At 46.4% G+C, this 6,615-nt stretch overlaps 1 long non-coding RNA gene across 1 annotated transcript; it reads right to left on the bottom strand.

Moving 5' to 3' along the window:
* Positions 1-2,535: 2,535 nt before the first annotated feature.
* Positions 2,536-4,232, bottom strand: LOC123155724 (uncharacterized). The gene is made up of 3 exons (XR_006477584.1): positions 4,024-4,232; positions 3,827-3,876; positions 2,536-2,667 (listed from the first exon to the last, which is right to left on the bottom strand). It is a non-coding gene; the product is annotated as an uncharacterized lncRNA (long non-coding RNA).
* Positions 4,233-6,615: the final 2,383 nt, after the last annotated feature.

The raw sequence follows: 6,615 nt of genomic DNA, 5'->3' as shown, positions 1-6,615 counted from the left end.
CTCTATTTCTTCTCACAAATGAACTTGGTTACACAGCCTATTAGTAGTGCACGCATACACCCAGCCACACAACGGCTTGAGCCACGACTAGCTCCACTAGCCGGTAGAAACGGCAACAAACTAACCACCTCTCTGGCCACTCGGTTTCGGCCGATCTCCTCGCTGATGGAGACACAACGCTGGTGATTATCAGGTTCACAACTAAGCCGTCTAACAAACTCTATCCATGCATGCGTGTGAACCACTCCTCCCACTAACTAGGCATGCAACTAACTACTAATTAAAACAAATTAGCTTTGCAATTGTGTGCACACGTGAAACACAACTCTGACGTGCGCACACCACCATAGCTTCAACTACATGCAAGAACAAAACTAATGCGACAAAATAAACATGATGAATACCTAGACAACAAGGTTTACTCTATCAATCACCCCCTTAACCTTGTTGTCGTTTATTCTTCAACCTCCAGACTTGTGTGAGTCTTCTTCCTCCTCGAGATGCGCCAACATTTGGTATACAGAGCCACGGTTTGATCCATTCTTGTGATGGCCGGCACCGAGGGAGATGATGCGTCCAAGGCGGCGGAGCTGGCCAAGGGGAAGCCGGTGGAGCCGGCGACGGCATCGAAGGCCCGGCTCACCGACGGCAGCGGCAGCGGCGAGCTTCGCGTCGTCGAGCGCGTGGTCCGGCAGACCTCATCGATGGTGCAGCTCCCCCCGCTGACTCGCACGAACTACACCGAGTGGGCGCTCGTCATGCGAGTGCGACTGCAGGCGCAAGGCCTATGGGAGGTGGTCAAGCATGGTGCCGTCATCGACTACCGCGATGATCGTGAAGCTTTGGGCATCATCCTCCAGGCTGTGCCGCCGGAGATGTTGCGCTCTTTGGCTGCGAAGGATTCGGCAAAGGAGGCTTGGGACGCCCTCAAGACCTTGAGGATGGGGTCCGAGCGCGTCCACGAAGCCCGGGCGCAGACGCGTCGCTCGGAGTTTGAGAATCTCCGGTTCATGGATGGCGAGAGGATGGAGGAGTTCGCTGTCCGCCTCACCGGCATCCTCAACGACCTCGAGGCCCTCGGCGACGGCATCACCGAGCACAAGGCGGTGCTCAAGTTTCTCCGTTGCGTGCCGCCGCGCTACCGGCAGCTCGCGCACTTAACAGGACATGCAGAACCAAGTAAGCCACCACGCGGCCAACAACAATAACTAACAACAAACGAAGAACTTTCATGCACCTTCATATTGAGCGCGCCGAAACTCAACACACATTTTCCGTTTTCTGCGATTTACCGCAGCCACGGTCGAGCTCAGAAAAGGGAACCAGCCATCACCTAACCACGTCGCAAACAACACAGTAACGAAATAATTATCATCAATCCCTAGGAGACAAAATATAAAAAAAGAACAATGGATACACAATTACTTGTACGGCTTCGAGGAGGACACCCAACAGGCTGACATGGCACGTAACGTCTAGCAATCCCAGGGACCGCCGCACGCCTACGAGCGGCGGTGAACCTAGGACCAGCAGCCCCACCAGGGACAACAGCAGCGGCTGCATTCCCAGAATCAGCACCACGACCAGGGACATGGCCACGAACACCCCTACCACTTGGCCGAGGCATGGCGCCACGCCCAGCGGCAGGCACCTGCCGAGCGCCACGCCCACGCCTGGCGATAGGCTCAGCTCCAGCAGCAGGCACCCGCCGACTCACACCCCTACGCCTGTCAAGAGGCTCAGCTCCAGCGTCAGGCACCCGGCAAGCAGCGACATTATCAGAAATAGGGGCACGCCCTATATTAGAACCCCCACGGCCAGTGGCTCGTCCACGATGACCAGCAGAACGCCCACGGCCACGGCCACGACCACCTACCAACCCAACACCAGCCTCGACCGTGCCTTGAGCATGAGCCGCAACTGGACCACGGGCCATGTCAACAACCCAACAACATCATGCACACACGCTGGACAAATAAGAAGCAAGAAACACATAAGCATACATTAGAGAATAGCATAACAATAGGCAGCAGAGTATAAAATATGGTACATATAATCATATACTGCATGGGCAGCATAACCAGGAACACGATAAAACTGTCATTGAATAAAGGAACAATGAATAAGACCGTAATTGAATAAAGGAACAATTAATATTTCACATTTTATTACAACCGGACACTTACTACAGTGTACATACACACGAGGATCTGAATGTACACACATTTTATCAATAATTTCTTCCGGACTTGGAATTCCCTAAGTAAACATTGTATGCATGGTCGATATAAAACAGTAGATCTTTTACAACCAAGAAAATAGTGTAAACACGATCCAGACAATATAGAAGTAAATACCCCCTCGACGATTGCTATCCCAAGCAGTTCTTAGTGCATCATTTAAATAATATATGTACATATATCATAATATAAATAGAGAGTTTTCTTATCTACTAAAGCAAGCAAAGTGCTTTTTCATTGGATAAATATACATACATCAAATCATACAGACCTAAAACCAAACACGTCTCTTTGTAGCTCTTATGATCACAGGAAAGGCCATAAAGGGAGACCCCAAAGTTAGCATTGATTTTGTACCTGCATATAATTGCAGCAATAGAGTGCTCTGCTATTGGTGGTGTCCTTTTTAAACATCCTCAGCGGTTACCTGCATAAGAAAAGGAGAACGGTAAAGAAAGGATACAGTTTAGGAAGAACAAAAAAGAATAATAGCAGGCCTGGAAATGAGCCTAGGATGGAAAACAAATGGCATAAAACGGCAATCTCTGAAGCTCAGTTATATTAGTGAAATTAAGGAGACCACATCCACCCAACAAAAGATATGTTATCAATTTGTCATTGACCTTTGGTAGTTGCGGTCAAAGGTTATCAAGTTTTTATTTCCACAATCACAAGATACATATGCATTAAATATTGGAACACGCTAAAGATTCTAGTTCTCACTCCACTGCAAAACTGGAAATAATCACATAATGGTTCATGGAATCCTAGAAATATTGGAACCGCATCAATTACAATATCATGCTGCCAATAAATCCTGGTTCGCCCTTGCTCTTCTCTTTGTGAAATTCATTTAGACAAAAGATTGATGGTGGTTTGAATTTTCTCAGGACCAAAACACCATCCTTTTCTTTACCAGAATATAAAGTAGCAACCCTATCTACAGAATCAAATTTAAGTATACTTAACAATTCAGAGTATCACATTGTGCCAAGGAACTGCAGAAATGAGGCTCCACGCATACAGATGTGTCCAAAGAAGTAATCACATACATGAGAAGTCAACATATATGTGTTCTGCACATGCAGTATTCGTATTATAGATAGGTATACTATATTTGGAAGAAGAATGTGCCAGGCCAGACTCATAAATAAGAATGGCATGATAAGTGAAAAAACAACGGTGGCACAAGCTAATCTATGAACCAGTGGTATTTATATCGTTTAATAGATTCATTAGGTGAGCATACTATAAATAGTGTTTTCATAAAGATAAGGTGCTATTTTAAAATGAGTCAGATTGTGTACTCTCAACAGAAAGAACGATCATCTTCATTAACTCTCATATTCAACATACCCTGAAGCTGACTAAAATACTATTGGTCTGGAAAATAACAGAGATAAGTCACCTGCCTCATCTACTTATCATTTAGGAGAGGGTTAGTATGTATATGAAGCAAATTCTCTGAGCAGCTTCTCAGAACATATTTCTACCACATAAATCTAGAGTTACACATCTAAATAGTACCTACATGCTCAAGTTTGACGTAATAGAACATGAAGCAGAGAAGGGGAGAGGAGGAAGACCTGTGGCGTTGAGGCTGCTGCCCTGCTGCCCTTCTACATCACCACAGATCCTACATCACCACGGAGTACCATCGTCACGCGTGCGGTAACAGTAGCTTAGATCGGATATCCGAGGTCAGAGGGGCCGAAACCGTGCGAAGCAAAGGGGCGAGTAGGGGGGAGGGGCGGGGTGGGAAGGGGAGGGTGGGGGAGCTCACCATGGTGGGGATCTCACGAGGAGGCGGCGCCGGTGACGGTGTAGAAGGACCCGGTGCCCACCGAACTCGTCGGCGTCGATACAATCAGACGGTCAACCGTCTCCTCCCAGCAACGGCGAGGGGCGAGATCGACGGGAGAGCAGCGCGGCGGCAACGATCTCGGCGACAGGAGATGAAAGGGGAGAAGTGGATAGGAGCACGGCGGTGGCGGCGGCGGCTGTAGGCGGCGTGCTACGATGGGCAGCGTCGAGAGAGGGAGAGAGAGCTGGAGGGGAACGATGCGGCGGCTAGGTTTGCGACAGGAGAAGGAGACGGCAGGGCTTTTACCTCAGAGCGAAAATTCCAAGAATGCCCTCGGGGGGCAATCAAAACTACACGCGGTGGATACTGTTTCGATCTACAGTTTTACAGTTCGATCCGACGGACGGGATCCTTCTGGGGCATGATCGGATGGACGGCAACGCATCAAGGGCCAGATCCGACGGCCGGGAAGCGCTAAACTTCAAGGAGGCTGGGTTCCTCCCACTATGTATCTTACCCTGATTTGATCCTTTGAATCTACTTGACTATAGCAGTTGCGGTAGAGGAATGGTATTAGGAAGACATCTAGGAAAAAAAGTGATTGATTAAATTATTAAGGGTCGCACTAACTGCCACACGTGTGGCAGGAAGGGAGACGCACCACACGTCTCTAATGTAAACAGATTGCCACGTCATCGCATGCATGCATGCAGGAATCTTTTTGGATTTTCAGTTTTTAAAATGTTTTATCTCTTAAACAAAAAATCCGATTGAAAATCCGTTTTCACCATTAAATCCCTCGCGATGAGATCTTCGAAACTAGATCCCATGTTGATATGTTTTGATGAATTTTTTTTGATTAAAAGTTGCCATGTCTATTGCATATGAATTGCCATGATGTTTACACTGAAGTTGCCATGATATGTTTCAGCTATTTTCTTCTACATTTAAAAGTAAATTTTGACATTTATAAAACGGGGAATTAAGAAACTAGACTTGCCATGAACCATAAACTAAAATTGCCATGATACATGCACGTAAAATTGCCATGGTTCATGCAAAAAATAATTTTCATGGTCAAAGTACTGGAGTTGCCATCATCAAAATACTAAAATTGCCATGATCTACAAACTAAAATTGCCACATGGCAACTTTAGTTTAAGCCCTATGGCAACTGCAGTGTAAACATCGTGGCAAAAAAAAAATTCGTTGAAACATATCAACATGGGGTCTAGTTTTGAAGATCTCGTCGAGACGGATTTAATGGTGAAAACGGATTTTTAGTTCGCTTTTTTATTTAGGAGATACAACATTTTTAAGCCGAAAACCAAAAAAAATTCTGCTGATGTCATCTATTCATACGTGGCAAAATGAGTGGTGATGGAGGCGTGTGGGCGATGTGCAAACGCCCACACGTGTGGGCGTTAACATTTCCGATTATTAAATGACTACATGGCATTACGTTTTTCTTCCCACACTTTTGTTTCTTTTTCTTATCTTTCAAACTAACTAGATACTTGCTTCCCTTTGATCTCCACCGGTGAGCCCGTGGATTCGCCTCCCCACCATCTGCTGCTCTGGTGGCCGGTGGCGGGCCGGGTACTCCTGGTGCCTCGTCTTAGATAGGTAGGGTTTTAGTTCCGGGCTCCGATCCTCCTCATGTTCGTCCTTCTGAACAGATTAGACAGAGCTCCGATGTAGATTCCTGCCAGCTCCTCGGAGCGGCAAGGTTAGGGTTTCTCAATATGCGTACACAACAACGACATTTGCTGTGATTTTCTTGAGATCGATTCACGGATTCAATGGCAACGACTGAGGCTCCCGAATGCCAGTCCTTAGGGACACGTGCACGAAGACCTCCCGGCTGTCATCGACAAGGTCAAGTCGGATCCAGTATGGGAGCGGTGACAGCGATGCGAGGCGGCTTGTTCAGCCAGCGGCAATGGTCATTTGGTTGTCCATGGACCTCGATGTAATTTTTTTTATGTTCGGGTGCTTTGTATTTCTGATGAATCTTTATAATAAATCTGATATTTTCGTAAAAATAAAAACTAACTAGATACTTAATTTCTGTTTATGTATTTGGATTACTAAACCCCAGTCGACTAAAACTTAACCAAATCTCAGTCGATGCTATATTCATAAGATCTTATGTGGTGATTCATGCAAAATTTTCTTTTTAATTTTTCTTTTTTTTCTTTTTGGATGTTATACATCATGTGACTGAGACTTGGTTAAGTCTCAATCGACTGAGATCTAGCCACATCCTTTATGTATTTTTAGGCTAAGGACATTTTTTTTCCATTGCAGCGCACAGGCATTTTTACTGGTTGGTAAAAGAGGAATTATAGAAACCGTTGGACATCTTGAGGTACGAAGTTCTTAGCCACGGCTAGCTCTTGAAGCCACACGCAGAGCTTGAGCTTGACTGAGCTATGGACGGAACAGACGGGCGTGGCTTGCGAATGGACGAGCGGGCTGGCGTTTTTATAGCCGGCGCGAGAGTGCGGGAAGCGGTCACATAATTCTGACTGTGTAGGTACTGCACCGTCGAATCAGATGCTGATCGTC

The sequence above is a fragment of the Triticum aestivum genome, chromosome 7B (assembly GCF_018294505.1).
Source record: "Triticum aestivum cultivar Chinese Spring chromosome 7B, IWGSC CS RefSeq v2.1, whole genome shotgun sequence".
Taxonomy (NCBI): domain Eukaryota; kingdom Viridiplantae; phylum Streptophyta; class Magnoliopsida; order Poales; family Poaceae; genus Triticum; species Triticum aestivum.
Note: the sequence above shows the minus strand (reverse complement) of the source record. Positions and strands in the feature narration are given on the sequence as shown.